The sequence below is a fragment of the Macrotis lagotis genome, chromosome 3 (genome assembly GCF_037893015.1).
Source record: "Macrotis lagotis isolate mMagLag1 chromosome 3, bilby.v1.9.chrom.fasta, whole genome shotgun sequence".
NCBI lineage: Eukaryota > Metazoa > Chordata > Mammalia > Peramelemorphia > Peramelidae > Macrotis > Macrotis lagotis.
The window spans coordinates 37222868-37250387 of NC_133660.1; the positions used below are offsets into that span (position 1 = coordinate 37222868).

Genomic DNA, 27520 nt, shown 5'->3' on the forward strand with positions numbered 1-27520 from the left:
TAATTTTTTTAAAAAAAGTTATCTTATTATGTGACTCTGCTATATCTCGTACTTTATGTTTCTTCCTTAAGATATGATTTCTCTCTCATCACATTCAACTTAGATCAATGCCTACTATGGGAATGATGTAAAGACTAACAAACTGCCTTCTGGAAGGGGAGGGAAGCAAGATTGGGGGGAAAATTGTAAAATTCAAAATAAATACAATCTTTCAAAAAAATAAAAATAAAAAACATCATTTTCCAAAGGGCACCCATAGACTTCACTGGATTGCCAAAAGGCGTCATCTTATTTCTTTAGAGTAGGCCTCCATAACCTGAAGTACATGATCTATGGATAGATTGCAGGGAATCTATTAGTTGAGAAAAAAATTATGTTTATTTTTATCATTCTAAAATTACATGTTTATTCTAAAATATTAATGTAAGTTATATTAATTATATTATATCCAAGTTCTATTTTAAATATATAAAATTAATATAAAATTAATATTTATAATAAGATATTCAATTTTAAATTACATGTTTATTTTATTATCCTTTAACTAAATTCCCTTCAATTATATAAAGACATTCTTCTGAGAAGGAGGCCCACCAGACTGCCAAAGGAGTCCAGGATGCAATAAAGCTTAACAATCTCTGTTCTAGAAAGAATCAACACCCTTACCTCTCTGCGTGTTATCCAGCAGGAGTTTTATTTTGATGAAAATTCCTTGCCAGAAGCTCTAATGTGATCAGCCTCCAGGGTAAGTCATACTGACAGTCAGTGGGGTAGGTGGATTTCTTCCAAATATTGCAGCTCTTTTAAAAATTACATAAAATGAACTAGTAATTCCTGTTGTGGCTCTTAGTGGAAAAACGTTCATTGATGTTATGGCTTGGAATCCCTTCTGCCCTAAGCATAGTGTAAATCTCAGACTTATTGACAATTGTCCTGAGAGGCTTTAAGGAATCTCCCATGTGACACCAGACCCAAGCAGCTCTGAAAGAGATTAAGTTGGACTAGGAAAATTTGAATGGGGGATGCCCAATAGGGGACTCCCCATTTCATGGCCAAAGCTGCTTCCCATTAAGGCTTGCTCTTGTTTCCAACTCCCCTCCCTTTCTCAGTTCTAAGTCTTTCTGATTTCCCAGGTTAAGAACCTTTTTTACTGACTCAGAGATCTGTCTCTTAAGTCTCAGCTCCTTAGCCTAGAAATAGCAAAGTGCTGACAAGACAGGGAGGATGAGGAGAGGAAGGGAGGAGGGGGTGAGGCCCAGATGTGCCGGAGGGAAGAAAGACTCCTTAATAAGCTAACAGGGGTTGGAAGGACAGAATTTAGAACAATGGGTTACAAAAAAAAAAAAAGAATTCATGATTTCTAACAATCAGCAAGGACAGTTCCATCTCATTAATCTTGAAATAGAAAGCAATGTTCCAGGGGAAAATGTGGATTGGCTATTAAACTTTACCCTCCTCCCCTCCCCCATACCACCACTCTTTTCCAGACAGAAAAATCAAGGACTGGGGAGTATTTTTGTTGCTGTTCTAGAAGCTAAAATTCAAATAGAATCTCCTTCTATAATGAAATTGAAATTTATTTCTGAATTTTACGTTTATTGTATCTAATGCTGGATTTGGTAGTCTAAACATCTTGCGTTGCAATCCTGTCTCGGACACATACTAGCTGTGTGACTTTGGGCAAGTCACTTGACCTCTGCCTCAGTTTTGTCATCTGTAAAATGGGGGTGATATTAATTATACCTCCCTCCCAGCATGGTTATAAAGATCAAATGAGATAACATTTTTGGGGGGTTGTTTTTTTTTTTTTTTTTGCAAGGCAATGGGATTAAGTGACTTGCCCAAGGCCACACAGCTAGGTAATTATTAAGTGTCTGAGACCGGATTTGAACCCAGGTACTCCTGACTCCAAGGCCGGTGCTTTATCCACTACACCACCTAGCCGCCCCAAGATAACATTTTTAAAGGATTTTTCAGGCATTAGAGTCCTGCATAAATGTGAGCTATCATTATAAGTAATTATAATAATTACTATAATAATTAGTAATACTAATAATTACTAAGAGGCATCGTGATAAAGTGAAAAGAACTCTGAATTTGAGTGGGAAGAGTGATGCTTGAATCCCTTACTACTTGACCCTTGTCTGACTTTGGGTAAGTAATTGAGGCTCTCCAATCTCAGTTTGTTCATTTGGAAAATCAGAGTATGGGTCCAGAATTGCAAAAATTCTTTCTAGTCTAAAATCTGTCATGTTCTTTATGAGTCTTTGGTATTATGGGTTCTGCTCCTCCTCCCACCCTGTCCCCGAAAAAGGGACATAGTTATTAGCTGAGTTGTCAAATGGGGTCATGTGAGCAGCACAAGATTATAGGCAAGTGAACAATTTCTCCCCTGAATCTGATGCTCCTCAATGGGTTTAGAAGGGCAGTTTCTACCAACCAGATTAGGGCTGACTGGTTATTTCTGCTGACCTGGTGCAATACAATATTCTGTTTTCTGCCATGTGTATTTATTGAAAATTGTCACCTTTAGTGTAATGATTGAACCCTCATCAAAACTCTGGCTTTGATTTGTTTTTTTTTTTTTTGCAAGGCAAATGGGGTTAAGTGGCTTGCCCAAGGCCACACAGCTAGGTAATTATTAAGTGTCTGAGACTGGATTTGAACCCAGTTACTCCTGACTCCAAGGCCAGTGCTTTATCCACTACGCCACCTAGCCGCCCTATGGCTTTGATTTGTGAAGGAAAAAGTGTGGGAGAGGAGGTAGCAAAGATTTGGGAAAACAAGATGGGAGGAGGCTAAGGGAACCCCCTTAGTCTTAGAGCTTGCAAATCCTGCTCATCAATCAATCAGAAACGTGAATAAATAATTAATCAACAATGCCACAAGTAAGTGCTATGTGTTGAAGATCCAAAACCAAAAATGAGAGAGTCAGAGCCTCTGACCTCAAGGAAGTAAAGCTTTATGATATCAGGAGAAGTTATAATTCCCTTTGGATGAGCTGTTATTTATATATTCTCTCTCATATCTTCTGCCTCCAGACAGAATGACAAAAAAGGCAAGATTAACCTTCTTTTCCTTTTTGACAGAATTCTTAAACTGGTAGATGAGAAGAATTCTTTGGACATAGATTTACCCAGATTTTAGTAAAGTTTTTGATGAAGAATCTTCTAAGAGTCCCTAAAGAAAGGCTTTAACAACTTACTTTTGCATCCATAGCAGGGGGACCCCTGAATTGTAACTGCTACTATGAGCTTTAGAAATAAACTTGTTTAGTTTTACTTCTAACATGGTAGATCATGAATCCCTACCACTGTGCTTTCCAGACATAAAAATAACAAAGTACATAGAAGATGGACAAGAAAAATTAGAGATCATCACTGTCCTACAATACATAAAGCATCCATGGGAAGAATGAGAAAATTTTAGAGTACAATAGTAGTGAGGCATATATGCACAGAGCATGAGTAGGAAAGGAATAATTCACAATCCCTGGTACCAGAAGTCTTTTCTTCCCTCTGGACACAGAGGAAGGCAATAAGGATGATGGAGGACATGGTATCTATGATATATAAAATTAACTGAAGGATCTGGGAATGTTTAACCTCAAGAAAAAATCCAGGGGGAAAAGATAGCTATGTTCAAGGATCTGAAAGAGAGAACTAGATTTATTCCAATTGGCCCCATGGAATGAGTTAGGATCAAAATGTGCCCAATCAGATTAGATTGATATCTTTGTAAAGGGTTCCCCAGCTCCCTTGCCTTCTCAAGTATGAAACGGTGATAGCTCCAACATGTGGAACCTTTCAGGACCCACCTGCCCTTTAAAGAGGATTTGTGACTACAGCTGTGATGATTATCACTTCATCTCTAATTTTTCCTTTGCGCCACCTAGCTGCCCCTGTCCTTTGTTCTTTTTTTTTTAGATTTTTTTCAAGGCAATGGGGTTAAGTGGCTTGCCCAAGACCACAAGGCCAGGTAATCACTAAGTTAAGTATCTGAGGTCGGATTTGAAACCAGGTACTCCTGACTCCAAGGCTGGTGCTTGTTGGGTCTGAGGGAGAGGAACTCAGACAAGCACCAATGTGGTGAATAAGCTGGTTCATTTATTGATCACAGGATACATTCTTTTATAGTTTTCATTTACATAATCACTTACATAAGCATTTTAGCAAGCACCTTTTCACATGCATACCATACATTTTCTTTGTGTTTGTCTTAAGTGAATGTTTTGAGAACCAAACAGTGCAGGATGTATTTTCTCAGCCTGTACTTCCTTATCTGAGCTCTGGAGTACATCTTGCTTGTTAAGGCATGTAGCTACTCCCTTATCTAAGCTCTGAAGTACATCTTGCTTGTTAAGGCATATAACTATTTCTGTGCCAATCCTCCATAACCCTTGGCCTGAAGCACATAAGACACCACAGGTGCTCTATCCACTGTGCCACCTAGCTGCCCCTACTGTCCTTTGTTCTTGAAGAAGACAATGACATCGTGGAGATGGTGCTATGACACGTAAGTGAGTTGGATTTAAGTGAGTAAGGTACTTTGCAAGTCGCCAGGGTCATTTTCTTCATCAGAGCCATCTGGTTCCAGTGACCAGATATGGATCAGGATATGTGGAGATGGCCCTGGATGCAGTGGAGATCTTGACCTTTTTAAGTTAAGGTCTTTATCAGGTCTCAGTTTGACTGAGGTAATGTCCAGTCCTTGATTAAAGCAAACAAGAAAGAAATGAAGTAAAGAATGCCCTCTTGCATTGTTTTTTAAAAATAAGACCCTCAGGATTTCTGACAAAAACAGACACAATTACTACCTACATTCACTCTGAGTCAAGTTGGGACCCAAACCAAATGGGGTTGGCCAACAACAGCAACTTCACTTCTTTCAGTTAGAATGAAGATTGAAGTCAAAGGGACAGGAAAGCAGATAAGCCCACATCTTTTCATTCTCTAGATATGTGCATAGTATTGTATCATTAATATATGTGTATATTGTACCATTAATCCTAGAGTTGAATCAAATATTTGTGGAGCTGAGCCTTTTGTTCCTCGAAATCCTGTACTGACTTAGCAGACTTGATCTTAATCAATCAACACAGTTCAAAATGAGACCTTTCACACCTCATTTCTTCCTGGTTCTCTCCAAAAATAAAGGACAAATAACAATTCTTCCTGAGCCAATACTGTCCTATATAGGATAAGCTCCTATAAAGATCTCAAATAGGATAACTCCTGTTTTAATTCTCCTTAATATTCAGTCAATCCCTTTAAGCCACTACATTTATACTAATTCAACAATAACAAATATGTATTAAGTCCCTGCTGTCGATGGAGGGAAGGCTTTCCCTCATAAATAACTATCTTGTAAAAATAAAAGACAATTATGAGGCCTTTAGATTATGATATTATTCTCCTTCATGAACTTGAGGTGTCACCTAAATTGGTCTTCTTACTGTCTCAAACAGAAAACTCTCCATGTCCAATCTCTGTGCCTTTGCAAAATCTGTTCCCCCATGCCTAAAATGTGTTTCTCCTTCACCTTACCATGTTAGAATCCCTGGTTTCCTTCAAATTACAGCTCAAGGTGAGTGAAGCCAAAATAGTGAAGAAAAGAACTGCTATAAAAGTAGAAGAGAACACATGGAAAAATGAAAAAAATAATTCCTTAAAAATTAGAATTGAGTTAAGTGGACGGTAATAACTCGAGGAAACATCAAGAAACAGTAAAATAAAATGAAATGAAATGGAAAATAGATGACAGTGTGAAATATCTCATTGGAAAAAGCAATTAGACTGGAAAATAAGACCCAAAAGAGATAATTTAAGAACTATTGGATTGAAAAGCTATGATCAGGGGCAACTAGGTGGCACAGTAGATAGAACATCAGCCCCGGAATCAGGAATACCTGAGTTCAAATCTGGCCTCAGACACCTAACTGGTGGCCTTGGGCAAGCCACTTAACCCCATTTCCCTTGCAAAAATCTAAAAGAAAGAAAGAAAGAAAGAAAGAAAGAAAGAAAGAAAGAAAGAAAGAAAGAAAGAAAGAAAGAAAGAAAGAAAGAAAGAAAGAAAGAAAGAAAATCTATGATCTAAAAAAGAGCCTAGATAACCTCTTTCCAGGAATTATCAAGGAAAACTGCCCTGATATTCTAGAACCAGAGGGTAGAATAGAAATTTAAAGAATCCATTGATCACCTCCTGAAAGAGATTCCAAAATGAAAATTCCCAAGTATATCATAACCAAATTCCAAAGCTTTCAGGTCAAGAAGCAAATATTACAAGAAGTCAAAAATTTTTGACACAATTCAAATATCATGGAGACACACTTAGGCTATCACAAGATTTACCAGTTTCTACATTAAAGGATTACATAATATTATGAAGACAAAAGAGCTAGAATTATAACAAAGGATCATGTACTCAGCAAAATGGAATATAATTCTTCAGGGGGAAAGTGGACATTCAATGGAAAATAGGACTTTTTCTAAATTTAAGCATTTTATTTTTCCCCAGTTACCCTTAAAAGCAATTTTAACATGTTTTTAAAACATTGAGTTCCATATTCTCTCCCTTCCTTCCACCCTTCTCTCCTTCATTGAGAAAGCAAGCAATTTGATATAGGTTATAAATGTATAGCAATGCAAAACATTTCCATAATAGTCATAGTACAAAAGAAAATAGATTTCCCCCCTCCCAAGAAAAAGAAACCTCAAGAAAAATAAAAAATAAGAATGTTTCAATTAGTATTCAGATATATCAGCTCCTTCTTCAGTTATAGATAGCATTCTTTATCATAAGTCCTTGAGAATTGTTTTAGTTCACACCATAACTTAGAAAAGCTGAGCCTTTTCCAGCTGATTGTCCTATTATATTGCTGTTTACTTTGTCCACAGTATAGGAAAAAAGCAATCCTGATGTAAACACCAGAGTTAAATAGAAAATTTGACTTTCAAATGTAAGACTAAAAAGAAGAATAAACAAGAAAGACAAATCATAAGGGATTCAAAAAGATTAAACTATATACATCTCTACATGGAAAGTTGATACATATACTCCTAAAATCTTTCCCATTATTTGGACAGTTAAAAGCAGTTATACATAGATAGAGGGCACAGGTGTAAGCTGAATATGATGAGATGATTATTTAAAAAAATAAAATCAAGGGGTGAGAAAGAGGAAGATGTTATAGGTACAGAAAAAATTTCAGATCTTATTATTACCAAGATAAAATGACTGACTACCCATCTATACTCTAATGTCCCCATTTACATGAAAATTTTAAGGGAATAATTTATACAGCAAGCTCCAATGTGAGATTAAAAAGGTCTAATCTGAAATTAAGACAACTGAGGATCAGCTCCAAGACAATGGTCATTCATTAAAGGGATCAGATCCTATTTCAGTGAATGGCATTTTCACTTTCCTCATAATCTGCAATGACTCCTGTCTCCAGCATTCTAGTTTAATAGTATTTGATACCTATAAGAGAGTGAAGACATAAAGTTGAATACAGAGCCTCATTGGTTGATGAATCTAAATCTTGACCCTCTCAGAAGATCTTTAGTTCATATTTATAGTCAATGACCAGGGACTTCCAGGATAGAGCCAAGATGACAGGTAGCAAGTTCTGGGAGATTTTCCCAACACAACTTTAAATGAAACCTTTACACAGACCTTAAAGGTGCAAATCCTACCAAAAAAAAAAATCAAAACAAGTTTTCAACTCAAGATATTGTGGTGGATGTTCAGTAAAAATTTGTCTCTTCAGAGGTAAGGGGGAAATATAGCCAATTTAGGGAGAGCTGGAGAGCCAAGGGAGGTTAGTTATACTGCATCTCAGGTCCTGGCTCAGTTAGATAGCAGACCACCAGGGAGGGTCCCAACCCCAGACAACGTCCAAGCCCTAGGATGACAGATAGGACTTCGTGGGCAAAGCATAGGCACAAAGGAGGAAACAAACCTCTGCATAGGCAATGCCTGGACTTCATAAGCAATAATCCAAGGACCAGTGACCAGCCCCGGAACAAAATGTTTGGTACTATACTCCCTGTATCCTAGGAGCAGAGTGCACTATCAAAATGAGCAAAACAACAAAAACAGTACTAAAAATGCCATCTCATAAAAAGAAAGCTGTAACAAATTGCCTACATAATGAAGCCTCAAAGGAGGTTATGAATTGGTTTTAAATCCAAAATATCATGAAAGAACTCACAAAGTATTTTAAAAACCAAAGAGAGGAAGAAGAAAAATGGAAAAAAAGAAATGAGAATCATGTAGGAGAATTTGAAAAACTGACTGAAGAAATCAATTCCATTGACAGTAAAAATCATCAGGGCAACTAGGTAGCGCAGTGGATAGAGGGCCAGCCCTGGAGTCAGGAGTACCTGAGTTCAAATCCAACCTCAGACACCTAATAATTACCTAGCCGTGTGGCCTTGGGCAAGCCACTTAATCCAATTTGCCTTGCAAAAACCTAAAAATCAATCAATAAATAAGAGTAAAAATCATCCATTGGAAAAAGAATGTAACTCATCCAAAAATAAAATTGAGCAACTGGAAAAGAAATGCAACTCATCAGAATGCAAAATTAATCAAATAGAAAAAGAAACACAAAAGCTAATTGAAGAAAATAAAATGCTAAAAATTAGAATGGGACAAATGGAAACTAATGACTCTGTGACACACCAAGATTCCACCAAACAAAACCAAAAAAGCTTTAAAAAATAGAAGAAAATATAAAATACCTTTCAGGAAAAATATATGCCCTGGAAAATAGATCCAGTAGAGATAGTTTATGAATTACTGGTTTACCTGAAAGCCTCTATCAAAAAAAGAGCTTGGAAAATATTCTCCTGGATATTATTGTAGAAAACTGCCCTTAAAATCTTAGAACAAGAATGTTAAAAAGTCTTTGAAAGAATTCACAAATCACCTCCAGAATAAAAACTCCAAGGAATACTATAACCAAATTCCAGAATCTTCAGCTAAAGGAGAAAATACTGCGAGCAGCCCAAATTGTGCACATGAAGATAAGGAAAAAACCTTGCTAGCAAATATTTCTCTGTATCTGTCTGTGTCTTGTTACAATGGAGAAAGAATAGGAACCTTTTTGAGAAGTTTTCTAAGTCTTCAGACAAGGAGTCTCTTTACTGAATTTAAATATCAAGGAAGCACAGTCAGAATTATGTAGGACTTAATAGCTTCAACATTAAAGTATTTGAGGGGCCTAGAATATGATCATCTGGAGGGCAAAGGACTTTGGATTGCAGCCAAGAATTAACTATCCTGAAAAATTCAGCATATTCTTTCAGGGCAAAAGATGAATTTTCAATGAAATAGAGAGCTTCCAATTTTCTGGTAAAAAAAACAACTGAAAAGAAAATTCAATCTTCAAATACAAGACTTGAGATGTGTGAAAAGGTAAATGAGGGGGGCAGCTAGGTGGAGCAGTGGATAGAGCACGGGCCCTGTAGTCAGGAGTACCTGGGTTCAAATCTGGTCTCAGACACTTAATAATTACCTAGCTGTGTGGCCTTGGGCAAGCCACTTAACCCCATTTGCCTTGAAAAAAAAAAGGTAAATGAGAAGGGAATAAATGCTAGTCATGGACATTAAACTGTATACACCTCTACAAGAGAAGATAATATTTGCAACTCTTGAAAATTGTGCTTCTTTTTAGATAGTTAAACGAAGCTTACTTAGAGAAAAAGAGGCTCTGGGTATAGGATGACCACAAAAGTTGGAGTGTTTAGCCAATACTTTAGCTAGTGAGGGCTGAATATAGTAGGAGGGTATGGTATAAAGGAGTCAAGAAAAGATGTTGATTACAAGGGTCCTATTTCTTTTTGTTCGTTTGTTTTTAGGGTTTTGCAAGGCAAACGGAGTTAAGTGACTTGCCCAAGGCCACACAGCTAGGTAATTATTAAGTCCTGAGGTCACATTTGAACCCAGGTACTCCTGACTCCAGGACTGGTGCTCTATCCACTGTTCCACCTAGCCACTTCAAGGGTCCTATTTCTATTGGGGCAGAGGGAGAGAGAATACTTAGAGAGTATTTAGTTAATGAAGTTGTAGCACTACAGCTACAATGGAGCAGAAGGAGACCATTTACTGCTTTAAGAGTTGGACATAAATAAAAAAAGCCTTTGTCTACATGGCTAGTTCTGTGGATATAGTATGGTCTCTGGAGCCATCTAGTGACTAAATTGGAAATAGCAACATATTGATTGTAAAGTTGAACCGACTCAATGGGGGATGATCCATCAGTTCTGTACTTGTCTGTGCTTCCGTGTCTGTGTAGAAAATTGTGCACATGAAGATAAGAAGGAAAAACCTTGCTTGTAAATGTTTTTCTGTATCTGTCTTTGTCTTGTTGCAATGGAGAAAGAATAGCAACCTTTTTTGAGAAGTTTGCTAAGTCTTCAACAAGTAGTCTCTTTACCGAAAATTTCCAAATTGTGTTTTAAATGTTTCTTTTATAAAGCCAGAAATATTTTTTTTGGTTTTTGCAAGGCAATGGAGTTAAGTGACTTGGCCAAGGTCACATAGCTAAGTAATTATTAAGTGTCTGAGGTCGGATTTGAACTCAGGTCCTCCTGACTCCAGGGCCAGTATTTTATCCACTGTGCCACCTGGCTGCACCCAAGCTAGACATATTTTAATGATTACCACTCATAGAATTCATTTTGAGAAAAAAAAGGAAAAATGATAAGAAATCGGAAATAAACAGATTTAAGAAAAATGCCTTTTTTTCTGTGCTTTCCCTTTCCCTAGTCAATGTAAGAAGATTAAAAAAGCCCCCCAAAACTCCAATCCTTTTGTTGATAAGGTGCTCTGCACAAGCTTAACAGATGTTAATTAACTAAATGAAGTCACCTTGAAAGTAGTGCCTGTGAAGTTTTCTTTTATTTATTCCAGGAATCAACTTGAAGGTTAGTAAACCTTAATTCTAGATTAATTTTTAACCTCTCTTTAATTAGCTATGTTTTTCTAAAAGCCTTTAATTAACCATTAATTCAATATTAACCATTAACCATTAATATTGAATATTAGAATGGTAAACCCAGGTTTTATTGGGTCCCAAAATTAGAGTTAGTAGGTTAAGTTTACTTGTTCTGTACATCTCAAAATTTGGGGCATCTATCTATTTTCAGAAGAACCTCCTAACCTTTTTTATAATTGATTATGCAAAAATGCTAAGTGGTATTCAGGACTAGATCCATCTGAGCCATTTACTGCTTTAAAAAAAATCCTCAGATTTCCTTTGGTTAATCTATCCCTGCCAGATCAGAAAGAATTTGTAGGACATAGGGGAACCAGGAGCATCCAGAAAGACAATGAGTTTCCTGGTTTAGTAATGCTAGATTTTACAACAATGAAAAGAAGTATTTTTACAAATACTGCCAAAGGTGTGATGAAAAATGCTTTTTATGTAGTCATCCAATATTTGATATTAGGAATTATATCATTGGACTTCTGTGTAAAATATAATTGAATCAAGAAGACTGTTGGTCTTGTATGTGATCACCATAGAATATCAAAAACTTATGCTTGAAGGGGCAGCTAGGTGGCACAGTGTATAAAGGACCGGCCCTGGAGTCAGGAGTACCTGGGTTCAAATCCAGTCTCAGACACTTAGTAATTACCTAGCTGTGTGGCCTTGGGCAAGCCACTTAACTCCATTTGCCTTGCAAAAACCTAAACAAACAAACCAAAAAACCTAATGGTTGAAATGACTCAACTCATTCAATTGCAAATCTGATTGACAATAAGTTATATTTCTAGATTTTCTTTCTTAAATTTTTTATTATTTATTTTTCCAATTATATGTAAAGATCATTTTCAATATTCATTTTTGGAAAGTCTTTTCCCTCCCACCTTTCCCTCACTCCATCCTGAGATAACAGGTAATCTGATATAGGTTTTACATGAAGATGTTCTTACAAAAATGTTGAATCAAGCACTGGCCCTGGAGTCGGGAGAACCTGAGCTCAAATCCGGCCTCAGACATTTAATAATTACTGAGCTGTGTGACCTTGGGCAAGTCACTTAACTCCATTGCCTTGTTTAAAAACATACCTAAAAAAAAGGAAAAACGTTGAATCAAGAATATGATTAGATTATGAACTGAGGAATTAAAGAAAGATTGTGATCAGACAGTTAAAACCTTGTTAATAAGCATATAATATGGTAAGGTCATTGTATTTTTGTTCATTTTTAATCAAATAAAAAAATGATACCTTCGTGATACTTTAAGCCCTTCAGCTAGTCAATTGCTTTATTTTGAAATAGATGGTTACTTCAATAGAGATGGGTAAAATCTCATTTTTTTTAAACTTAAAGTCAAGTTCCATGATTGTATAAGGGTGATGGCTGTGCAGAAATGTTTATTTGTTAAAGATTTAATTGTTATCAAGCATTATTTGATCATCACTTTTGAAAATTATTAAAGTACTTTTAGAATAGAAAATAAAAATTAAAAGTTTGTCATAGGGAAGTATCAGGAGGACCTTAGTTTGAATCTAGCCTCGGACACTTAAGTTTTATGACCCTGGACAAGTCACTTAATGCTGATTGCCTCCAAAAAAAAAAAAAGAAAAAATTTCTTTGGCATAGCTGGCACCTATTAAGTGTCTGAGGTCGGATTTGAACTCAGGTCCTCCTGAGTCACCTATTAGGTAGTCACCTATTAGGTAGTCTTTGTAGATATAAAGCCTATGGTATTTAAAATGTTGCCGTTTGGAAATATTGTTTCAGTTAGAGTTCTTTCTTAAACTAAACTGTAGACTGAATTTAAAGGAGACCCCTGATACATTTCACAATAAGACTTCATTACATAAGTTAAGATATCTAGCTAAAAATTCTGCTTTACTAGTTGTTCAATCATAACTAACTCTTCATGACCCGATTTAGGATTTTCTTGAAAAAGATAATGGAGTAGCTTGCCATCTCCTTCTCAGACTCATTTTACAGGTGAGGAAAATGAGGTAAATGGGGTTAAATGACTTGCCTAGGGTCACCCAGCAACTAAGGCTGGACTTGAACTCAAAAGTTAAATCTTCCTGGCCCTAGGCAGTGCACTATATCCACTGTGCTACCTAACTGCCCAGGTTTACTGTTAGCCTAAATAATACATTGATCATTCACAATAAAGTATCTCCCAGTTTATCTTAATTTTCAAATGAACACTTTTTTTTGTTTAGTTTTTGCTAGGCAATGGGGTTAAGTGGCTTGCCCAAGGCCACACAGCTAGGTCATTATTAAGCATCTGAGGCCGGATTTGAACTCAGGAATCCTGACTCCAGGGCCGGTGCTCTATCCACTGCGCCACCTAGCTGCCCCAAATGAACACTCTTAACATGAAGTCTTCAGAGACTAGAGTATTTCATGACAGGGGTGAATAATATCCCCAGAATAAAACTGATGTTAAATTGGATGGACCTTCGCATCAGGAAGAAGCTTAGGGTCATTTACGGTTCTTTACAATTCCCTGTATTCCTTATCTTGTTTAGTTCTGGTTCTAGTTCTTGACTATTAATCAGATCTGTTCAAAATGCATGTCCTGACAGACCAGCTTTGCATTGTTTAGTGAAAGCAAAGCAAAACCGATGGAAAGTAGGTGTGCTGCTTAAATATTCAAAAAGCAAGGAAGGTTCCTTACATATCACACGGTAGATCCCCATGATAAACTTGTGGGAATATATGAAAGAATATGGGAAGGTATGAATGAGGTGAAGTTTGTTTCAATATTGGGGATACCGATATCAATCAGATCCCAGAACTACCTGGAGTATTAGGGAAACGTACCGTTCATAAACTTATCTAAGAAGCCAGATAACTTCCTGTTATCATTCTTTATGGGTTCAATTGGACAAATTCAATTCAGCAAATAGTTCTTTTTTAGAAAATAAATTATCATACCTCTGACTAAGATGGCAGAGAGAAGCTAGACACCCTCAGAAATAATATGAAAGAAACCTCTTAACAGAAATTCTATTGACAAAACCCAGAAAAAGAAGCTAGGAGAAGAACATTTAACTTTATCAACAACAAACCTATCAGAAATCATGTGATCATATTAATAGATGCTGAAAAAGCTTTTGACAAAATACAGCATCCATTCCTACTACAAACACTAGAGAGTGTAGGAATAAATGGAAAGCTCCTTAAAATAATAAGCAGTATCTATCTGAAACCATCATCAAGCATTATATGCAATGGGGATAACCTAGAGGCATTCCCAATAAGATCAGGGGTGAAACAAGGATATAACAACTGTCACCACTACTATTCAATATTGTATTAGAAATGTTAGCTTCAGCAATTAGAGAAGAAAAAGAAATTGAAGGAATTGGAATTGGGAAGGAAGAGACAAAACTCTCACTCTTTGCAGATGACATGATGTCCTACCTAGAGAATCCTAGAAAACATCTAAAAAACCATTAGAAACAATTAGCAATTTTAGCAAAATTGCAGGTTATAAAATAAACCCTCATAAATCCTCAGCATTTCTATATATGTCTAGCAAGATACAACAGAAAGAGCTAGAAAGAGACATCTCGTTCAAAGTAATGCCAGACAATATAAAATACTTGGGAGTCTACTTGCCAAGCTCAGGAACTCTATGAAAACAACTACAAAACACTTCTCACATGAAAGATTTAAATAACTGGGCAAAATCAATTGCTCATGGATAGGTCAAGATAATATAATAATGCTCTCTCTCTCTTTTGTTTTTTTTAGTTTTTTTTTTTTTGCAAGGCAATGGGATTAAGTGACTTGCCCAAGGCCACACAGCCAGGTAATTAAGTGTCTGAGGTCGGATTTGAACCCAGGTACTCCTGACTCCAAGACTGGCGCTTTATCCACTGAGCCACTTAGCCGCCCCAAGATAATATAATAAAAATGACAATTCTACCTAAATTAAACTACCAATCAAAATTCCAAAAAATTACTTTAACGAGTTAGAAAAAATTGTAAGTAAATTCATATAAAGAAATAAAAAGTCAAGAATATCCAGGGATTTAATGAAAAACAGTGCAAAAGAGAAGGACTTAGCCCTACCTGATCTAAAATTATATTATAAAGCATCAGTCATCAAAACTGTCTGGTATTGGCTAAGAAATAGAGTGGTGGACCAGTGGACTAGACTAAGTGCAAAAGCAGGAAATGATTATGGTAATCTGCTATTTGATAAATCCAGAGTCCAGCTTCTGGGATAAAAAATTCTCTCTTCAATTAAAAAGTTGGGAAACTTGGAAGTCAGTATGACAAAACTTGGATTAGACCAACACCTCACATCCTATACCAAGATAAGATCAAAATGGATACAGGATTTAGATATAAATATTATAAGCAAACAAGGAGATCAAGGAATAGTTTACCTCTCAGATCTATGGAAAGGGAAGCAGTTTTTGACCAAGGAAGAGATGGAGAACATCATTAAAAACAAACTAGGTGATTTTGATTACATTAAATTAAAAGGCTTTTGCACAAACAAAACTACTGTAACCAAGATCAAAAGAAATGTAGTAAATTGGGAAACAATTATTACAACTAGTGTTTCTGACAATGGACTCATTTCTAAAAGATAGAGAACTGAGTCAAATTTATAAAAACAGGCTATTCCCCAATTGACAAATGGTCAAAGGATATGCAGAGACAATTTACAGATGAGGAAATCAAAGCGATCCATAGTCATATGAAAAATTGCTCTAAATCATTACTGATTAGAGAAATGCAAGTTAAAGCATCTGAGGTACCACCTGACACCTCTCAGACTGGTCAATATGACTAAAAAGGACAATGTTCAATGTTGGAAGGGATGTGGAAAATCTGGGACACTAATACATTGTTGGTGGAGCTGTGAACTCATCCAAACTTTCTGGAGAACAATAAAAATGTGCACACCCTTTGATCCAGCAATACCACTCACTACTGGGTCTATACCCTGAAGAGATCATCAAAAAGGGTAAAAACATCACTTGTACAAAAATATTCATAGCAGTCCTATTTGTGGTGGCAAAGAATTGGAAATTGGATGTCCATCAATTGGGGAATGGCTTACTGAACTGTGGTATATGTATGTCATGGAACACTATTGTTCTATTAGAAACCAGAAAGGATGGGAATTCAGAGAAGCCTGGAAAGATTTGCATGAACTAATGCTAAGTGAGATGAGCAGAACCAGAAGAACACTGTACACCCTAACAGCAACATTGGGGTGATGATCAGGCCTAAATGGCCTTGCTCATTCCATCAGTGCAATAATGAGGGATAATTTTAGGATATCTGCAACAGAGAATACCATCTGTATCCAAAGAATGAATTGTAGAGTTTAAACAAAGACCAAAAACTATTACCTTTAATTTAAAAAAAAAAGTATCTCCTTATGTAATTTTGCTATCTCTTATATTTTATTTTTTTTCCTTAAGGATATGATTTCTCTCTCAATACATTCAATTTTGATCAATGTAATACTGTGGAAACAATGTAAAGACCATCAGACTGCCTTCTGTGGGGGGGTGGAGGGGAGGGAAACGAGATTGGGGAAAAATTGTAAAATTCAAAAAGCAATTTAAAAAAAATAAGTAAATTATTCATGTCTTTTGTTTTTTTCCTAATATTTCCCTTCCATATAGCAAATGATCTTTTTTTTTAGGTTTTTTTTTTTTTTTGCAAGGCATATGGGGTTAAAGTGGCTTGCCCCAGACCACACAGCTAGGTAATTATTACGTGTCTGAGGTTGGATTTGAACTCAGGTTCTCCTGACTCCAGGGCCAGTGCTCTATTCACTGTGGCACCTAGTTGCCCCTAGCAAATGATCTTTTAAGGAAAAAAAAGGAAGAGGGAAAAGCACAGGGAAACTATTAATAAATTGAAAATGCCCAAAAATACAAGCAAGGTAACCATACCCTCAAACTTCCCACCTTACAGAGGAGTGAGATGCAGAAGTCTTCTCATGTACTGTCTTTATAATCTTTGGCAAATATTTCTATTTTCTTTAGGGACTATATATATATATATATATATATATATATATATATATATATATATGAACTGAAATAGGCAATGAATTTTTCTTTTTTTCTTTTTTTGTTTTTTACAAAGCAATGGGGTTAAGTGACTTGCCCAAGGTCACACAGCTAGGTAATTATTAAGTGTTTGAGGCTACATTTGAATTCAGGTCCTCCTCAGCCCAGGTCCGGTGCTCTATCCACTGTACCAGCTAACCTCATGCAATGACTTTATGATATGAAATGAAGATAAGACTATTACAATAAATGATTTTATTCAAGTATTGCAGAATTGACAAAACACCAACATTTTATTAATCTTTTAAGTGCTATATAAAAGACTCCTATCATCATTATTATTACTAGTATTAGTTGATTGGATCATTGGGTTATAGACTGTTTTCCAGAAGTAATAGTCAACAAGCATTGTGCTAAACAATATTTGAAAATATGGAACAAGGTTCAACAGAATTATGATTCAAATAAATTTCATCCATTTAAAATTTGTCATTAAATTTAATTAAATTTCAATTTAAAAATTAAAATAAATATTGGTTTTCTAAGCCTTAACGTGCCAAGAAAAGGCTAATTATGGTTATAATTATTTATTCCTAACCACATGAGAAAAAACATAGCTTTGGGCCATGGCAATAGCCATGAAAATAGTTGTCTTTCAGGGTGAGCCTCTTGGAATAGGGAGCAAAAGAATAAATGTTGAAGAGGTTGGTCAATCTTGTTTATTTTTTGCCCCACTGACCACCATCTCTCCTTATACCCTTTACCTTATCTTATCAAACCTAGATGAAGATTCCATGAAGACAGATCCTTTCACAAAAGAGAAGATGGGTCCCATTTGCTTCATTCACCTTTACGGTGAATTTTTATTGAAAAAGCATATTTTACTTCCATTATTAGGGAGAAAAGTAAAAGAACTTTTAGAGTAAATCTGTTTAGATCAAACACTGTCATTTCCATGGTTCAGTAAGTAGCAATATATTTAACTAGTTACACTTTTAATATTTTATCATAAAAAAATTCAAACTGAACCAGAATTTGAAAGACTAGTGAGGAGAGGCAAGGAAAGCAAATTTCCTCTAATTTAACAATTTGCCAGGGTTAACTTTCTATCCCCCAAATACCTCAAAAATGGGAAACTTAACATTTTCAATGTGACCTGTTTTGACGACCAAATCTGTCTGTTCAACAATTACAAAATAATAAATTTGTAGGAACTTTTACTCAGGGTCCTGTAGCGTTTAACTTAAACCGTCATTAAGCCACCCCCACCCCCCACTGGAATGGTGGCTACAGCAGGGTATGGGGGAGGTTAGAATAGATAGGAAAATCGCAATGAACAAAGTCATTATTTTTTATTTTTTTAGTTTTTTTAGTTTTTGCAAGGCAATGGGGTTAAGTGGCTTGCCCAAGGCCACACAGCTAGGTAATTATTAAGTGTCTGAGGTCAAATTTGAACCCAGGTACTCCTGACTCCAAGGCCAGTGCTCTATCCACTGAGCCACCTAGCCGCCCCCAAAGTCATTATTTTTAATAACATTCTCTTCTTGGAGGGATGAAAGTAAACCAATGGAACCGCTGGTACTTTTACAAAGAAGCTTTTCATAATTCAGCTGGATCCTTTCTTGTTTTTATTCACACATTTCATCTGAGTTTCTTACTCATGTTGTTTACTTGTCTGGATCTGCTGCACTCATTATTGTTGTGTAAACTGTTTCTCTGGGAAAAAAAGAGGGGTTGAGTTATAAATGCAAATTATCTCTCTTGAGCAAATGAAACTGTGTATTTTGGATAGAGCCCTTGACCTGAGTTCAAATCCCACATTTAGATAGTGTACTAGCTGTGATCCCTAGGCAAGTCCCTGGATCTCTATCTGCCTCATTTATAAAATGGAAATAAAAAAATAGCTCCTAACTCCCAGTGTTGCTGTGAGGATCAAATGAGATAATATTAATAATGTGCTTTGCAAATCTTAAAATGCTTACATATATAGGAGTTCTCACTTTACATAGGAAGGGAAAGGGAGGGAAGCAGGAAGGGGACCTCGTGGTGGGAAGAAGCCAGCACATGGTTCAAGGACAGGCTGGTCCTAGGTCCAAAGCAGAAGGAGAAACATAGGGAGGCCTGGCCAGAACCAAGAGGGAAAACACACTGCGGGGGCAGACACATGGGGGCTGGACCCAGAGAGAACAGAACTGATGACAGTGGAGGTCAGGAGACAGACATGCAGGACCCAAGGACAAAGGACTTAAGAGAGGCACACTGGGCAAGTGGGCAGCAAGTGGGCAGAGCTCTGGGGGTCTCAAGCCAAGCCCTTTCACCTGGGGGGTGATCTCCCTGAATGGGCTCTTCTACTTTCATTTATTTTAGGAGTTTTGGAAGGAAGAGTAGAAAGAACATAATATTGAATGATAAAGTCAATATAAATATTTTCTTAGAATGTTGATTGTACTATGTATTTATGGAACACAGGAACTGTCTGTAAGTTTTTGTTGTTGTTAACAAGTTCCTGTTACATGAGGGACATGGAGCTTTATTCTATGGTCTTTGTCCCTGTGAAGTTTACATAGTATTCCAGGATAAGGCACATTTACAAAGGGGTAATATAGAATAATAAATGTAAATGAACACATCACGATAGGTGGGAAGGTGGGAGAATGAGATCTTTTTTTTTTTTTTTTTTTTTTTTTTTAGGATTTTGCAAGGCAAATGGGGTTAAGTGGCTTGCCCAAGGCCACACAGCTAGGTCATTATTAAGTGTCTGAGACCGGATTTGAACCCAGGTACTCCTGACTCCAGGGCCGGTGCTCTATCCACTGTGCCACCTAGCCACCCCAGAGAATGAGATCATAAGAGAGATTTTTTTTTCCCAAGAACCTCCCCTCAAAAAAAACAAACAAAAAAAAGAAATGCTAAAAGGAAGTAAAACTCCCAGAAATCTGAAAAGAATAAAAGAAAAAGGGGTGGCTATATTGCACAGTGGATAGAGCACCGGCCCTGGAGTCAGTTGTACTTGGGTTCAAATCCGGCCTCAGACACTTAATAATGACCTAGCTGTGTGTCCTTGGGCAAGCCACTTAACCCCATTGCCTTGCAAAGAAACTTAAAAAAAAAAGAATGAAAGAAAGAAAGAAAAAATGAACAAAAGAGAGACACAGAGACAAAGAGAGAAAAAGAGAGAGAAAGAGAGACAGAGACAGAGACAAAGACATAGAGACAGAGGCAGGGAGGGAGGGAGGGAGGGAGGGAGGAAGGAAGGAAGGAAGGAAGGAAGGAAGGAAGGAAGGAAGGAAGGAAGGAAGGAAGGAAGGAAGGAAGGAATGAAGGAAGGAAGGAAGGAAGGAAGGAAGAGAGGGAGGAAGGAAGGAAAGGAGGGAGGGAGGAAGGAAGGGAGGGAGGAAGGTAAGTCTTTCTCACAACATTCAAATAGTTGAGCCAAAGAAAATTTCCAACTAATGAAAAATATATTATTGAATAAAAGAAGCTGAGGCACATACAGACAACAGTCTCAATCATACAGTCATACAAATATATACACTTCAAACACATAATACATACAACTTACTCATAGAAATACATACAGATACATTCACAAACATACACATGCAACACTCTCTCTCACACACACACACACACACACACACAACACAGACACTCACACTCACACTCACACGGAATACCCCCAAACAACCTCAGTTGAACACAGCCTCTGTATCCTAAAATACAACAGTTCAAGCCCTCTCCTTCTGGTTCTAGCATCCCTTTCCAGATTTGTTTCACCTTATTCCTCCTCGTGCATGCTTTTTGTCCTTGTTCCCATTGATGACCTTCTATTCTCTGCTCCCCTGCAGTCCCCTATACCTGAAATGCTTTCCTTCCACCCCCCAACTTGTTCAGATCATGAGCTTCCTTTAAGACCTCTGTCAGGTGCTACCACATACCTGTCTTCCTTTCTGTTCATTCCCTTCCCCCAAGCCCCGTTGTTAACCTTCACATTCTGGAAATGATTTTAAATTGTCTTTGTCTATCCTATGCTGACTTCTCTATGTATAGGTACCATTGGAATGAAAGTTCTTCCAAGATAGGTTCAGTTTGGGATTTGTCTTAGAACTTCTCTTGCCTTGTTCATTTTTTTAAATGAACCTTTGATTTAATTAGTATGCGAAACTCCAAAATGGAGCATCTCCTGCTACTGATGTGGATCAGTACATTTGTCATCTTAGAAACTTCCTTCGTGTGCTGAGAGTTGAAATGACTCGCCTGGAAGAAACAGCCACCATGGGGCAAAGGCAAGACTTGAGTCCAGGAGTCTCCATGACTCTCAAGCTGACTCTACATCACAGTTCTTTTCCCAAAGAAGACATTCAATTCTTTCTTTTTTATTTTTTATTTTATTTTTTTAGGTTTTTTTTTTTGTAAGGCAAATGGGGTTAAGTGGCTTGCCCAAGGCCACACAGCTAGGTAATTATTAAGTGTCTGAGGCTGAATTTGAACCCAAGTACTCCTGACTCCAGGGCTGGTGCTTTATCCACTGTGCCACCTAGCCACCCGATTCAATTCTTTCTTGTTGAATTGTTGAACTATGGCATGTCCACAGACACCAAACACAAATTAGAGTGAAGAAACAAACTTGTTTCACATCTGTTTTCTTTTTTAAAATTGTATTTTTTTCTTTCAAATTACATGTAAAAACAATTTTTATCTTTAACTTGTATTTTAAATTTTTGAGCTTCAAATTCTCTCCCTTCCTCCTTCCCCTCTCCTCTCCCTGAGATGGCAGTCTATTAGAAACCGAAAATATATGGGCAGGCAGGCATACAAAACAGTTCCATTATATGGGACTTACTGATTCATAAGTGGACATATGGTTAAAATCTGCATTAAAAATAAGAAAAAATCCTATTACTTAAATTAATAAAAACAGTTCTAACATACCAATGAGCAAGATTGAAAAGATTTAGAGAAATGTCCAATAATAGGAAGGGAAGGGAATCAAATATAGTTGAGTTGTTTTTATGACTGAAAGAGAAACTAAGAAAATTTTAGCCAATTTTCTTAAAAAGAAAACAGAATTTTTCAATCAAGCAAAAATTTCATACTAACAATTTCATCTTTTTGGAAATCACATTTAGTTCACGAGTTCTACTTCTCGATTCTTATAATTGATTCCTATTTCTTTATAGACAGTTCAAATTATTTGTGCAAAAACTCATCATTTCAATGCAAATTAAACACCAGATACCTCAAAAAGTTTATCCAAGGTGATATTTGCTTGTCCAGTTTCATTAATAGTCTTCATGGCAAATATTCTGTGGGGAAAACCAATAGAAGCCATCTGTCATTTTAGAAATCCCTGAGATGCTATCCCAAGTTTCTAAGTCACAATTTCTATGCCAGTTAAATTTTTTCCCATTCATTGTAATAGATACTAGGTCCAAAATATGCTTCCTAAATAGACCTGGAATTGTGATTGAAAAATAATAATGGGGAAATGTAAGATATTCCAAAATGGTCTAGCATCATAAAATCAAAAGTATGCATGGGAGGTTTTTGATGTAACAAAAAATATCCAATGTCCAAGGGGTTCTGCCCACAAATTTCTTACTACTGCTGTCCACAAACCCAGAAGACTCAACTTCTTCCACCAAGATAATACTCCCAAGTTGCTCAGAGGGAAATCTGATGTCATTTTTTTAATTGGTTAAGTCATTATCCAAGGAAAATAGATACATAATCCTGGAGGATTTTCTTCCCTGATGCTATGAACTACTCCAGGGACCTGAGAGGGGAGAAAGCTGTTTTAAAAACAACCAAAACTAAAAAAAGCATTTCAATTCAAAAGTCCTTTAGAAGAATACCTTCAACAATCATCTGAAGGGCATGACTTCCAGTGGTCATAGTTTGTCTGTACTAGGAAACACAAACACACTCAAAAAATTAAAAACAATCTGTGAGCACTTAACAAAATTTCTTAAAAGTACTAAGAAGGGGTGGCTAGGTGGCGCAGTGGATAAAGCACCAGTCCTGGAGTCAAGAGTACCTGGGTTTAAATCTGGTCTCAGACACTTAATAATTACCTAGCTGTGTGGCCTTGGGCAAGCCACTTAACCCCATTTGCCTTGCAAAAACCTAAAAAAAAAAAATACTAAGAAAAATTAGGAGGAAATAAAAAATAAATTTCATTCAAAATTGACAAAAGTAGCAATAAAAATGGCTTTAAAGACCCACTCAAGACTTAGAGAAATACCACTTTAAAATGCTCTTCGGGAAATTAATTGAAGAGAAATATCAGAAATTTATTCAATATTTATTGTTACATTTGACCCATAAAGATATGATAAAAATGATATTACCTAAATTAATTTCAAGATATATGACTTCAGGGGGTAGCTAGGTGGCACGGTGAATAGAGTACCTGTCCTGGAGTCAGGAGGACCTGAGTTCAAATCCAGCCTCAGACACTTAATAATTACCTAGCTGTGTGGCCTTGGGCAAGTCACTCAAACCCATTGCCTTGCAAAAAAACTTAAAAAAAAAAGATATATGACTTCAGGTTACTTTATTTAAGTGATTTTTCAATCATTACAACTCTCTGTGACTCCATTTGGGGTTTTCTTGGCAGATATACTAGAGCAGTTTGCCATTTTCTTCTCCAGCTCATTTTACAGAGGAACAACTGAGGCAAATAGGGTTAAGTGACTTTCCCAGGGTCTCAGAGTAAATAAGTGTCTGAGGTCAGATTTTAACTCACTAAGATGAGTCTTCCTGACTCCAGGCCTAAATGTACCACCTAAATGCCCCAGATTACTTTATATAACTTGGCAAATTCACTTGGAGAGATAAAAAGTCTAGGAAAAAAAAAGATGGGGCAAATAGAATCAAATAATCATTCTCTCTACCCATTAAGAAAGCCATGCAAAATGTTTCAGGGTTGATTAGAAACCTGAATTATATGTCCATAAATTTCCTTTTTTTTCTTTTGCAAGGCAGTAGAGTTAAGTGACTTGTCAAAGGTTATACAGCTAGGTAATTATTATGTGTCTGAGAGCAGATTTAAACTCAGGTTCTCCTGACTCCAGGGCCGGTGCTCTATCTGCTGTACCACCTAGCTGCTCCCATAAATTTCCTTTTTAATCCCCATTGATAAAATTCCATTTCACACCCTCATACTTATGCATAGGCTGTTCTCCTTGTGCAAATTTAGAGACATTCCACTCCAAGTGTTCATATGGACTTTTAGTATTACTAAAAATTATTAAGTTTTAGTGAGAAAATGAAAGAGAGTAGTATTTTTATCTTTGCCTGCAACTCTTTGAATAACATCTAGGTGGCACAATGATAGAGCCCTGAGCTTGGAATTAGGAAGACTTCATGAGTTGTTCAGATCTGGCCTCAGACGCTTACTAGCTGTGTCATCCTGAGCAAGTCATTTAACCCTATTTACCTCAATGTCCTTAACTAAAAAATGAGTTGGAGAAGGAAATAGAAAACTACTGCAGTATCTTTGCCAAGAAAACTCCAAGCGGAGCCTCAAAGAATTGAACAGAACTAAAACAACAACCACAATCCATTGAAGGCAGGGGCCTCAGTAGAAACCTTTACTGGGTTACCTTTTCCCAGTTCCACTCCCTACTTCCATAGGCAGAAGGCTATATGTATTTTTTATCTTAATAGTATTTTTTCAATTACATGTAGAGATAGTTTTCAGCATTCATTTTTTTTTTAAAAGGCAAATGGGGTTAAGTGGCTTGCCCAAGGCCACACAGCTAGGTAATTATTAAGTGTCTGAGACCAGATTTAAACCCAGGTACTCCTGACTCCAGGGCTGGTGCTTTATCCACTGCGCCACCTAGCCGCCCCATTCAGCATTCATCTTTGTAAAATTTTCTCCCTACCTTTCTTCACTTCCTTCCTCCTCCCCAAGATGACAAACAATCTGATATGGATTACAAATGCACAATCATATTAAACATATTTTCATATCAGTCGTGATATGAAAGAAGAATCAACGCAAAAGAAAAAACCATGATTAAGTAAAAACAAAAAACAAATTTAAAAAATAAAATTAGTATACTTTGATCTGCATTTAGACTCCATAGTTCTTTCTCTGAATGTAAATGTCATTTTCCATCCTAAATCTTTTTTTTTGTTTTGTTTTTAGTTTTTTTGCAAGGCAAATGGGGCTATGTGGCTTGCCCAAGGCCACACAACTAGGTAATTATTAAGTGTCTGAGAGCATATTTGAACCCAGGTACTCCTGACTCCAGGGCCAGTGCTTTATCCACTGCACCACCTAGCTGTCTCACTTCATAAATCTTTTAAAATTGTCTTTGACCACTGCATGGCTGAGAAGAGCTAAGTCTACCATAGTTGATCATCACACAATTTTGCTCTTACTGTGTACAATGTTCTCCTGGTTCTGTTGACTTCGCTCTGGTTAAATGGGTTTAAATAAGGATAACTATTAAACCTATGATTTCTTTGGCCTGGAGGATTCTGGAATGATAATGCTCCCTCTAGCCTCCTTCTTTAGCAATTTATGTCTTTAGAGAGTGGTTGAAAAGGTTAAATTCCTTCCCCAGGGTCAGTCAGTTTGTAGCAGAGACTGGTCTTGGATCCTACAGTCTAACTCAGATGCTAAGCCACACTGCCTAGCCTAACTTTAATAAAAACTACAAAGCAAGGCGAAAGAGCAATTAAGGAAATAAAATTTCCAATTCTAATTGCTTTGATTGCAATTAAGAGGGCATAATTCTGCCCCCCCCCCCACTCCATTCCTTTCCCTCTTCCCCAGGGGTGGTGTTGGGGAGAATAGAAAGTGATTAGTTAGAGAAATAAACAGAGGGCCCCTTCCCCATTCTAGTGACAAACTGGGGAGAGGGGGAAGGAATGTTCTGTGAAAGGATCCAGATATAGCCTCCACCATCCCAACTCTCCAGATGCTGTTTTATTCATTCATTCTTTAGAACCAAGATTGATCTTAGTGGGTTATAAATCTGCAAACATATATGGCACAGGGAATGCCTCCTGAGATTGGGAAAAGATAACCCAACAAGGGAAAAGGAAAGTTTTTCTCAAGTCATGAAGAAATAAAGAGAGAGAGAAAGAAAGAAAGAGAAAGTGAGACTGTTATTTTAATAATATTCCAGGTATATACATAATCTAATATATATTTTAATAATATCCCAGTTAATATATTTTAATAATATTCCAGTTAATATATATTTTAATAATATTCCAGCTATATATACTGGAATTTTGTATGTATGTATGCATGTATGTATTTATTTATGTATTTATTCAGATCATACCCTAGACTTATTTTCTTTTGAATTCAGAGGGAGAGACAGAGGCAGAGACACACAGAGATAGAGAGAGACAGGGACAGAAAAAGACAGAGTGAAAGAAAAGCTAAAGAAAAGAATGAGCCATCCACAGACAGGCATAAAAGCTACAGATCTCACCAAAAAAAAAAAAGAACAAAACAAGTCTTCAACTGTAGACACTGTGGAGGATCTTCAGTGAAGGACTGTCTCTTGGGGGGGGGGGGGGGGAATAAAGCCTAGCTAGGTGGGAAAGGAGGAAAACTGGCAGGAGGCTTTTAGCCACAGTGTTGTCCAGGTCCCAGCAACCAGACAACACCGGTCCCAGTAACTAGATAGCAAGCCAGCATGGAGGTTTCCAAACCCAGATAAAATTTGAATTCTAGGAACACTGGGGTAAAAGCTAGGACTGGGTTGGTAGCAAACCACTGCATAGGCAGAGCCTAGACATAAAGGAAGAAGCAAACCTCTGTATAGGCAACACCTAGGCTGCATAGGCAACATCTCGGTCAGCAATAAACCAGGGATCAGACTCCAGCACCAGCATAAAGTTTGGGGGTCTATACTCCCTATATCCTAGGAGCAGAGCTCAAACAATCAAAATAAAAAAAAAAGTAAAAGAAGAAAGCAGTGAAAAATTACCTACATGGGAGGTCTCAAAAGAGTCGATGAATTGCACACAAATTCATAGAAGAGCTTAAAAAGAACTAAAGAACCAGAGAAGAGAGGGAGAAGAAAAATGGAAAAAAAGAAATGAGTTATGCAGAAAAATTAAGAAAAATTGACCTCAGAAATCAACTCCTTTAAAAGGAAAAATAACCAACTGGAAAAGGTATGTAACACAACAAAAAACAAAATGGACCAACTGAATAAAGAACACAACTCACCAAATTGATCAACTGAATAAGGAATGCAACTCAGCAAAAAGTAAAATTAACCAACTGGAAAAGGAAACACAAAAGTTAACTAAAGAAAATAAAACCGCCCAAATTAGAATTGTACAAATAGAAGCTAATGAAACTATAAGACACCACCAAGAAAAAAAGAATGAGACAGTACCTAGTCAGTTGTGTGGGAATTAGTACATTACACTTTTGCATTTGAGTTTTCTGGGGTTTTTTGGTTTGGTTTGGTTTTTTTCCCAAGGTCACTGAGGTACATTGT

At 36.8% G+C, this 27520-nt stretch overlaps 1 protein-coding gene and 1 long non-coding RNA gene across 5 annotated transcripts in view; both read right to left on the minus strand.

Annotated features, from left to right (window-relative positions):
* LOC141517462 (uncharacterized) overlaps positions 1 to 16998 on the minus strand; it is a 29752-nt gene extending 12754 nt beyond the window's left edge. Inside the window, exon 1 of the long non-coding RNA XR_012476872.1 lies at positions 667 to 16998. This is a non-coding gene — a long non-coding RNA (uncharacterized LOC141517462). The remainder of the gene's footprint in view (positions 1 to 666) is intronic.
* A 278-nt stretch (positions 16999 to 17276) lies between these two features.
* The window catches only part of NAAA (N-acylethanolamine acid amidase), a 55774-nt gene continuing 45530 nt past the window's right edge, over positions 17277 to 27520 (minus strand). Inside the window, exons 12-14 of one of the 4 annotated variants that reach the window (XR_012476870.1) lie at positions 27244 to 27297; positions 22276 to 22342; positions 17277 to 18752 (exon numbers count right to left, since the gene is read on the minus strand). The gene's annotated coding sequence lies outside the window, so the exon portion shown is untranslated. Of the gene's footprint in view, positions 18753 to 22275; positions 27298 to 27520 lie in introns of all 4 variants that reach the window. The other 3 variants (XR_012476869.1, XR_012476871.1, XR_012476868.1) reach the window with 3 other exon arrangements.